The sequence below is a fragment of the Melanerpes formicivorus genome, unplaced genomic scaffold, assembly GCF_026170545.1.
Source record: "Melanerpes formicivorus ecotype bairdi unplaced genomic scaffold, bMelFor1.0.p_v2 SCAF_553, whole genome shotgun sequence".
In the NCBI taxonomy this organism is placed as follows: Eukaryota; Metazoa; Chordata; class Aves; order Piciformes; family Picidae; genus Melanerpes; species Melanerpes formicivorus.
Window position 1 is genome coordinate 102,501 of NW_027142905.1, and position 10,000 is coordinate 112,500.

Sequence of the window (10,000 nt, forward strand, 5' to 3'; positions counted from 1 at the left end):
CCCCGCCTGCCGTTGCCTCTTGCCGCGGCCGCCACCGCCCCCCCCCACACCCCCCGGCCCCCGTTACCGGTTTGCGCGGAGCCCCCCCTCCCGACGTTGCCTCTTGCCGCTGCTGCCACCCCCAGCTCCCCACACCCCCCGGCTCCCGTTAGCGGTTTGCGCGGAGCCCCCCCTTCCCCCCTTCGCGGGCTGCCGCTTCCCTCCCGGGCTGCCCGGCTGCTCTCTAACCCCTGCGACCGAGGCGGCGCTGTTAGGGCGGCCGTGCCGGTGCCCCTTGCCGCAGCTAGCCTCTCGCCGCTGCCCCTCCCGTCCGTCGTCCCCCGTCCCCAAAAACTTGCTGCTCTCCACGCTGGAGCCTGCACGGGGGAGGTTGCGCTCCGCTCCTCCGGCCCTAAAGCCGCCCTCGCCCGCCCCCCGGCTTGCCGCTTGGCTCGGCTGCCCGCCCCCCCCGCTAATCCCCCCAACGCCCCCTCCCCAAAAACACCCCAGCCCTACCGCATGCCGCTCCCCCTCTCCCCGCTCTCGCTGACCGCTGCCACCCCCCCCCACCCCTCCCCCCCGAAACAAACCCCCCAGCCCTACCGCATGCCGCTCCCCCTCTCTCCCTAGCCTGCCCCCCCCGCCGTCGCTTGCTGCCGCCGCCGCCGCCGCCGCCGCCGGGACCCCGCCTCGGTCTGGTGGCGCGCGCTCGGAGATCCCCGGCTACCCGTCCGTCCGTCCCTCCCTCCCGCCCCGCCCCGGGGGAGGGCCCGGGGCAGCGCGGGCAGGCGGGGAGCAAAAAAAGGCGCGGGCGCCAAAAAAACGTCGGGGTCCCGGGGTGGCGGAGGGGGGCGGCGGCGGGGGCGGCGGCGGGTACACGGCGCCGGGTCCAGGGCGCCGGGTCCAGCCCGTCCCGGGGCGGGGACAGGTGGTGTCGTCCGTCCCCGCCCCCGTAACCTGCTCTGAAGCATCCGCTTCCCGCCGCGGTTCGCCCTCCACCCCCCCGCCGCACACGCAGCTGCCGCTTCCCGCCGCCTCTGCCCCCCGCCCCGGGATCAACCACCCGCCGGGTCCAGCCGGTCCCGGTCCCGGGAACCTGCTCCCGGGGCCAGCCGGAGCCACGCCCCCTCCTCTGACGCTTCCAGCTGCCGCCTCCCCTCCCACCCCCCAAACTCACACTGGCCCTCGCCGGCCCGCCCACCCGCCTACCTGCTTGCCCGCCGCCGCTGGGTGGCGTGCCGGACACTCTCGCACACAGGTACACAGACAGGGACACAGGGACACAGGCACTCAGGCACACAGGGACACAGGGACACAGGGACACAAGGACACAGGGACACAGGCACTCAGGCACTCAGGCACTCAGGGACACAGGGACACAGGGACACAGGCACTCAGGCACTCAGGGACACAGGGACACAGGGACACAAGGACACAGGGACACAGGCACTCAGGCACTCAGGGACACAGGGACACAGGGACACAGGCACTCAGGCACTCAGGGACACAGGGACACAGGGACACAAGGACACAGGGACACAGGCACTCAGGCACTCAGGGACACAGGGACACAGGGACACAGGCACTCAGGCACTCAGGGACACAGGGACACAGGGACACAAGGACACAGGGACACAGGCACTCAGGCACTCAGGCACTCAGGGACACAGGGACACAGGGACACAGGGACACAGGCACTCAGGGACACAGGCACTCAGGCACACAGGGACACAGGTGGCGGGCCGGAGGCCTCTCCCCACTGTGTGGCAGGGGTCCAAGAGCCACCCCAGCCCAACCCAGAGGGTCTTTTGCACCTCTCTAGAGGCCACCCAGAGACCCCAGGCCGCAGCAGAAGCCTCCCCCGCATGCTCTGCAGGCTTCCGACCCACCCCAGGCCGCACCAGAAGCCTCCCCCGCAAGCTCTGCAGGCTTCCGACCCACCCCAGGCCGCAGCAGAAGCCTCTCCCGCACGCTCTGCAGGCTTCCGACCCACCCCAGGCCGCAGCAGAAGCCTCTCCCGCACGCTCTGCAGGCTTCCGACCCACCCCAGGCCGCAGCAGAAGCCTCTCCCGCACGCTCTGCAGGCTTCCGACCCACCCCAGGCCGCAGCAGAAGCCTCTCCCGCACGCTCTGCAGGCTTCCGACCCACCCCAGGGCGCAGCAGAAGCCTCTCCCGCACGCTCTGCAGGCTTCTCAGCCACCCCAGGCCGCACCAGAAGCCTCTCCCGCACGCTCTGCAGGCTTCTCAGCCACCCCAGGCCGCACCAGAAGCCTCTCCCGCACGCTCTGCAGGCTTCTCAGCCACCCCAGGCCGCACCAGAAGCCTCCCCCGCACGCTCTGCAGGCTTCTCAGCCACCCCAGGCCGCAGCAGAAGCCTCTCCCGCACGCTCTTCAGGCTTCTCAGCCACCCCAGGCCGCACCAGAAGCCTCTCCCGCACGCCCTGCAGGCTTCTCAGCCACCCCAGGCCGCAGCAGAAGCCTCTCCCGCACGCTCTGCAGGCTTCTCACCCACCCCAGGCCGCAGCAGAAGCCTCCCCCGCACGCTCTGCAGGCTTCTCAGCCACCCCAGGCCGCACCAGAAGCCTCTCCCGCACGCCCTGCAGGCTTCTCAGCCACCCCAGGCCGCAGCAGAAGCCTCTCCCGCACGCTCTGCAGGCTTCTCAGCCACCCCAGGCCGCAGCAGAAGCCTCTCCCGCACGCTCTGCAGGCTTCTCAGCCACCCCAGGCCGCAGCAGAAGCCTCTCCCGCACGCTCTGCAGGCTTCTCAGCCACCCCAGGCCGCACCAGAAGCCTCTCCCGCACGCTCTGCAGGCTTCTCAGCCACCCCAGGCCGCAGCAGAAGCCTCTCCCGCACGCTCTGCAGGCTTCTCAGCCACCCCAGGCCGCACCAGAAGCCTCTCCCGCACGCTCTGCAGGCTTCTCAGCCACCCCAGGCCGCAGCAGAAGCCTCTCCCGCACGCTCTGCAGGCTTCCGACCCACCCCAGGCCGCAGCAGAAGCCTCTCCCGCACGCTCTGCAGGCTTCCGACCCACCCCAGGCCGCAACAGAAGCCTCTCCCGCACGCTCTGCAGGCTTCCGACCCACCCCAGGCCGCAGCAGAAGCCTCTCCCGCACGCTCTGCAGGCTTCCGTCCCACCCCAGGCCGCACCAGAAGCCTCCCCCGCACGCTCTGCAGGCTTCTCAGCCACCCCAGGCCGCACCAGAAGCCTCCCCCGCACGCTCTGCAGGCTTCTCAGCCACCCCAGGCCGCACCAGAAGCCTCCCCCGCACGCTCTGCAGGCTTCTCAGCCACCCCAGGCCGCACCAGAAGCCTCCCCCGCACGCTCTGCAGGCTTCTCAGCCACCCCAGGCCCCAACAGAAGCCTCTCCCGCACGCTCTGCAGGCTTCCGACCCACCCCAGGCCCCAACAGAAGCCTCTCCCGCACGCTCTGCAGGCTTCTCAGCCACCCCAGGCCGCAGCAGAAGCCTCTCCCGCACGCTCTGCAGGCTTCCGACCCACCCCAGGCCGCACCAGAAGCCTCCCCCGCACGCTCTGTAGGCTTCTGACCCACCCCAGGCCCCAACAGAAGCCTCCCCCGCACGCTCTGCAGGCTTCTCAGCCACCCCAGGCCGCACCAGAAGCCTCCCCCGCACGCTCTGCAGGCTTCTCAGCCACCCCAGGCCGCAGCAGAAGCCTCTCCCGCACGCTCTGCAGGCTTCTCAGCCACCCCAGGCCGCACCAGAAGCCTCTCCCGCACGCTCTGCAGGCTTCCGACCCACCCCAGGCCGCACCAGAAGCCTCCCCCGCACGCTCTGCAGGCTTCTCCGCCACCACAGGCCGCACCAGAGGATCTTTTGCACCTCTCTGGACGCCACCCAGAGACTCCAGGCCGCACCAGAGGCCCCCCCCCCCAACCATTTACAGGCTGCAGTGCCAGCCTAGGCCCCGCTGGCAGCCTCCCTTGTCTGCTTTGGAAGGCCTCCCATCCACTCCAGACCTGCCTGGAGGCCTCCCTCGACTGCTCCCGGGGCCCTCGAAGCCACCCTAGGCCTTTCTGGAGGACCTGCTCGACCGCTCGGGCGGCTTCTGACGCACCCCTCGGCCATCCGGCGCCCAGCAGCTCCCAGGGCCAGGCACCGGCCTCCCCCTCCGGCCGCCCCTGGGGCCGGGGGTGGCTCGGACTCGGCGCCCCCAACGTGTCGTCCCGTCCCCCCCCCGCCCCGCACCGCCGAACATTCGCTGCAGCCGAGGGCTTGCCGCTCGACGCCTACCCCACCCGCCCAGCCCCCCGCTGCGGCCCGGCGCTGCCCCGGCCGCTGCGCCCCGCCTCTCATCGCTCCCCCCCACCCGGCAACCGGCCGCCGGGCACGGCAAGTCCCAGGGCAGGGAACAGGTGCTGCCGGGACCCCCGTGCTGGCTGCCGGCTTCCCGGGGCTGCCCCGGGCACGGACAGGTCGCCCCCCCGCCCCGGCGAATGTTCACCGAACCGGCTGCCGGCTGCCTTCGAGCACCCCCCGCCCCCCGCCACTATCGTCCCCCCCGCCCCCCCTCCGCCTCCGCTGCCGCTTCTCCCCGCACCGCCTCCACTGCCTCCCCCCGCCGCCGGCGAACGAGTCGGCGGATCCGTAGGGTGCCGGGAGCCCGAACGGCGAGCGGCTCCGGCTGCTGCCGGGGCCGCGGGGCTTCGAGCCGCTCCGGCCGCGGCCGGGACCCCGTGCCGGAAGCCGGCATCCCGGGACGGCCCCGGGACGGCCCCGGTCGCCGGCCGGGTGACGTTCAGCGAAGCGGCTGCCGCCAGTCTTTGGGCCTCCCCCGTGCCGGGGCCGCGGGGCTTCGAGCCGGTCCGGCCGCGGCCGGGATCCCGGGCCGGACGATGGCTTCCCGGGCCGGTCCCGGTCGCCTCCCGGGTGACGTTCACCGAAGCGGCTGCCGGCTGTCTTCGAGCCCCCCCCCCCCCTCCGCCTCCGCTGCCGCTTCTCCCCGCACCCCCTCCACTGCCTCCCCCCGCCGCCGGCGAACGAGTCGCCGGATCTGTAGGGTGCCGGGAGCCCGAACGGCGAGCGGCTCCGGCTGCTGCCGGGACCGCGGGGATTCGAGCCGCTCCGGCCGCGGCCGGGACCCCGTGCCGGAAGCCGGCATCCCCGGACAGCCCCGGGACGGCCCCGGTCGCCGGCCGGGTGACGTTCACCGAAGCGGCTGCCGGCTGTCTTCGAGCCCCCCCCCCCCTCCGCCTCCGCTGCCGCTTCTGCCCGCACCCCCTCCACTGCCTCCCCCCGCCGCCGGCGAACGAGTCGGCGGATCCGTAGGGTGCCGGGAGCCCGAACGGCGAGCGGCTCCGGCTGCTGCCGGGACCGCGGGGATTCGAGCCGCTCCGGCCGCGGCCGGGACCCCGTGCCGGAAGCCGGCATCCCGGGACGGCCCCGGGACGGCCCCGGTCGCCGGCCGGGTGACGTTCAGCGAAGCGGCTGCCGCCAGTCTTTGGGCCTCCCCCCGTGCCGGGGCCGCGGGGCTTCGAGCCGGTCCGGCCGCGGCCGGGATCCCGGGCCGGACGATGGCTTCCCGGGCCGGTCCCGGTCGCCTCCCGGGTGACGTTCACCGAAGCGGCTGCCGGCTGTCTTCGAGCCCCCCCCCACCTCCGCCTCCGCTGCCGCTTCTGCCCGCACCCCCTCCACTGCCTCCCCCCGCCGCCCGCGAACGAGTCGCCGGATCTGTAGGGTGCCGGGAGCCCGAACGGCGAGCGGCTCCGGCTGCTGCCGGGGCCGCGGGGATTCGAGCCGCTCCGGCCGCGGCCGGGACCCCGTGCCGGAAGCCGGCATCCCCGGTCAGCCCCGGGACGGCCCCGGTCGCCGGCCGGGTGACGTTCACCGAAGCGGCTGCCGGCTGTCTTCGAGCCCCCCCCCCCCTCCGCCTCCGCTGCCGCTTCTGCCCGCACCCCCTCCACTGCCTCCCCCCGCCGCCGGCGAACGAGTCGGCGGATCCGTAGGGTGCCGGGAGCCCGAACGGCGAGCGGCTCCGGCTGCTGCCGGGACCGCGGGGATTCGAGCCGCTCCGGCCGCGGCCGGGCCCCCGTGCCGGAAGCCGGCATCCCGGGACGGCCCCGGGACGGCCCCGGTCGCCGGCCGGGTGACGTTCAGCGAAGCGGCTGCCGCCAGTCTTTGGGCCTCCCCCGTGCCGGGGCCGCGGGGCTTCGAGCCGGTCCGGCCGCGGCCGGGATCCGGGGCCGGACGATGGCTTCCCGGGCCGGTCCCGGTCGCCTCCCGGGTGACGTTCACCGAAGCGGCTGACGGCTGTCTCCGAGCCCCCCCCCCCCCCCCCCTCCGCCTCCGCTGCCGCTTCTGCCCGCACCCCCTCCACTGCCTCCCCCCGCCGCCGGCGAACGAGTCGGCGGATCCATACCGTCCCGAGAGCCCGAGGCGGCGGCACCCAGTGCGGGTCCGGCCGAGGCCGGGACCCCGTGCCTGTCGCAGGCTTCCCGGGACGGCCCCGGAACGGCCGCGGTCGCCGGCCGGGTGACGTTCTCCGAAGCGGCTGCCGGCTGTCTTCGAGCCCCCCCCCCCCTCCGCCTCCGCTGCCGCTTCTGCCCGCACCTCCTTCACTGCCTCCCCCCGCCGCCCGCGAACGAGTCGGCGGATCCGTAGGGTGCCGGGAGCCCGAAGGGCGAGCGGCTCCGGCTGCTGCCGGGACCGCGGGGATTCGAGCCGCTCCGGCCGCGGCCGGGACCCCGTGCCGGAAGCCGGCATCCCGGGACGGCCCCGGGACGGCCCCGGTCGCCGGCCGGGTGACGTTCAGCGAAGCGGCTGCCGCCAGTCTTTGGGCCTCCCCCGTGCCGGGGCCGCGGGGCTTCGAGCCGGTCCGGCCGCGGCCGGGATCCGGGGCCGGACGATGGCTTCCCGGGCCGGTCCCGGTCGCCTCCCGGGTGACGTTCACCGAAGCGGCTGACGGCTGTCTCCGAGCCCCCCCCCCCCCCCCCCCTCCGCCTCCGCTGCCGCTTCTGCCCGCACCCCCTCCACTGCCTCCCCCCGCCGCCGGCGAACGAGTCGGCGGATCCATACCGTCCCGAGAGCCCGAGGCGGCGGCACCCAGTGCGGGTCCGGCCGAGGCCGGGACCCCGTGCCTGTCGCAGGCTTCCCGGGACGGCCCCGGAACGGCCGCGGTCGCCGGCCGGGTGACGTTCTCCGAAGCGGCTGCCGGCTGTCTTCGAGCCCCCCCCCCCCTCCGCCTCCGCTGCCGCTTCTGCCCGCACCTCCTTCACTGCCTCCCCCCGCCGCCCGCGAACGAGTCGGCGGATCCGTAGGGTGCCGGGAGCCCGAAGGGCGAGCGGCTCCGGCTGCTGCCGGGACCGCGGGGATTCGAGCCGCTCCGGCCGCGGCCGGGACCCCGTGCCGGAAGCCGGCATCCCGGGACGGCCCCGGGACGGCCCCGGTCGCCGGCCGGGTGACGTTCAGCGAAGCGGCTGCCGCCAGTCTTTGGGCCTCCCCCGTGCCGGGGCCGCGGGGCTTCGAGTCGGTCCGGCCGCGGCTGGGACCCCGTGCCTGTCGCAGGCTTCCCGGGACGGCCCCGGAACGGCCGCGGTCGCCGGCCGGGTGACGTTCACCGAGGCGACTGCCGGCTGTCTTCGAGCCCCCACCCCTGCCGTGGCCGCGGGGATTCGCCCCGGTCCGGCAGCTGACGGTTCCCTGTGTCGGACGCCGGCTTCCCGGGACTGCCCCGGGACAGCCCCGGTCGCCTCCCGGGTGACGTTCACCGAAGCTGCTGCCGCCTGTCTTTGTCCCCCCCCCCCCGTGCTCTCCCTCAGGCGGGAGGTAGACGTGCTCTCCCTGGGCGAGTAGACGTGCTCTCCCTGGGCGAGTAGACGTGCTCTCCCTGGGCGAGTAGACGTGCTCTCCCTCGGCGAGTAGACGTGCTCTCCCTCGGCGAGTAGACGTGCTCTCCCTGGGCGAGTAGACGTGCTCTCCCTGGGCGAGTAGACGTGCTCTCCCTCGGCGAGTAGACGTGCTCTCCCTCGGCGAGTAGACGTGCTCTCCCTCGGCGAGTAGACGTGCTCTCCCTGGGCGAGTAGACGTGCTCTCCCTCGGCGAGTAGACGTGCTCTCCCTGGGCGAGTAGACGTGCTCTCCCTGGGCGAGTAGACGTGCTCTCCCTGGGCGAGTAGACGTGCTCTCCCTGGGCGAGTAGACGTGCTCTCCCTGGGCGAGTAGACGTGCTCTCCCTGGGCGAGTAGACGTGCTCTCCCTCGGCGAGTAGACGTGCTCTCCCTGGGCGAGTAGACGTGCTCTCCCTGGGCGAGTAGACGTGCTCTCCCTGGGCGAGTAGACGTGCTCTCCCTCGGCGAGTAGACGTGCTCTCCCTGGGCGAGTAGACGTGCTCTCCCTGGGCGAGTAGACGTGCTCTCCCTCGGCGAGTAGACGTGCTCTCCGCGGAGATCGCGCTTGTCGCCAAGGGGTCGCTGTTGCGCTCTGCCTCCGCCTACGTCATCGTACAAGCCGGCGTGATTTCTGCGACCTGCCGCTGGGCGGAGGTCGGCTGGTTGTGCGCTCGCGGAGCTGACGGCCCTCCAGTTCCGTATATGAGGGAACAAGCGACGCCGAGCACTCCCAGGGCAGCGCTGCCGAGCGGCTGCTCCAAGCCACCCGCCAGGCGGCTGGGCAGGGGTCCGTCTGGCTTCTCGGTGGCTTTCGCCCGGGTCAGAGAGGGGACCCGCGGGGGTCGAACAAAGGCGCGGCGGTTTGGAGCGGCCGCTGGCGCACCCTCAGCGGTGTTGGATGGGTTTCGCTCGTCCGTGAGCCGGAGCCCAGCCCGGGCTCGGCAACGAAAGCGGGGAAAAGAAAAAAAGTTGACGAGTGGCTGGCGCCGGCCACTGCCGAAGTGTGGAACCCCCGAAGCGACGTTTGCCCGGTGGGGCACGGGGGCAGAGAAAGCCGGGGAGACGTGGTGCCGGCGTCGGTCCCACCAAGAATGGAAAGCAAGCCCGTCCAGGCACGGCGAGAGAGAGCCCGGTAAGGGGCAGAGAGAGTTCCCAGCACTGGACCCTCTTCACGGGGGTTCCCCCCCATGGCCAAAGCCGCAGCCCGCGGGGGCACGGCATCTAAGGGAAAAGCCAGCGGCGGTGACTGGCCACTCGTATGCTATGGAGCCCGGCATGGGGGGAGGAGGGCAAGCCGGTGCCCCAGCACGGCTTCCTCCTGGCTCCAGAGGGGCGCCCCGTGATGGAGATGTAACTCGGTGCAGCTTGAGGGAAAATGCAAGCCCACATTTCGGGGAGGCAGAGGTGCCCTGTGAGCCGGTGCGGCCCGGTGCAGCTTGCCCCCCCCCCCCCCATCTCTGGAGGGCGCCCCGTTTGCTCCTCCGGCGTGTTGCCCGCACGCCGAGCCCCGTGCCTGCTGGCTGCTCCCGAGGGCGGTGGCGGGTGCGCGTGGCTGTGTCTGTCCCAGAAGAGCGAGGCCGTGGGGCCTCCGCTGGCTTCCTTTCCTTCTGTCCTTGTTGATCGATGAGGCCTTTCGGGTCGCGTCGGAAAGGGCCCCCGGCCGGCAGGGCAAGGGCGGTCTTCCTTTCCACTTCGCTTCCCGTCGCGTGTGAGGTGTCGTCCTCGTTCCCCCAGCCCCGAGCGGCTCGAGCGGGGGGGAGCCGTGGCGTTAGCGGCCCGGCGCGTGCCTTGCCGCATCCTCCCCTTTCCACCTCCCCCCCGGCGCTGGGGCAGGGTTCGGGGACCGGTCTACCGCAACCGGCTTTGTGACTGCTGCGTGGCCCCGTGAGTTTTCAGGTGTCCTAAAACGCGTGAGGCGCCGGTGTCGTCCTCGGTTCCGGGTACCCGCGGGTGCCGGCCGCGAGCAGCTGCGTGTGGCGGGGGTTGGCCGAGCCGAGAGCGAGGCGGCGGCGTCGCAAAAGTTAAAAGGGGCTAAAAGCGGCGCCGCGCGTGAGGCCTCACCTGCCCGGGTGGGGTCCCCGAGGGTTCCTCCCTAAATGAAACCTCTAGCCTGAGAGGGGCGGCTTTGTGGCCCGTACCCCCGCCCGCTGCCGAGCGAGCCGCCCCGGCTCTAAGG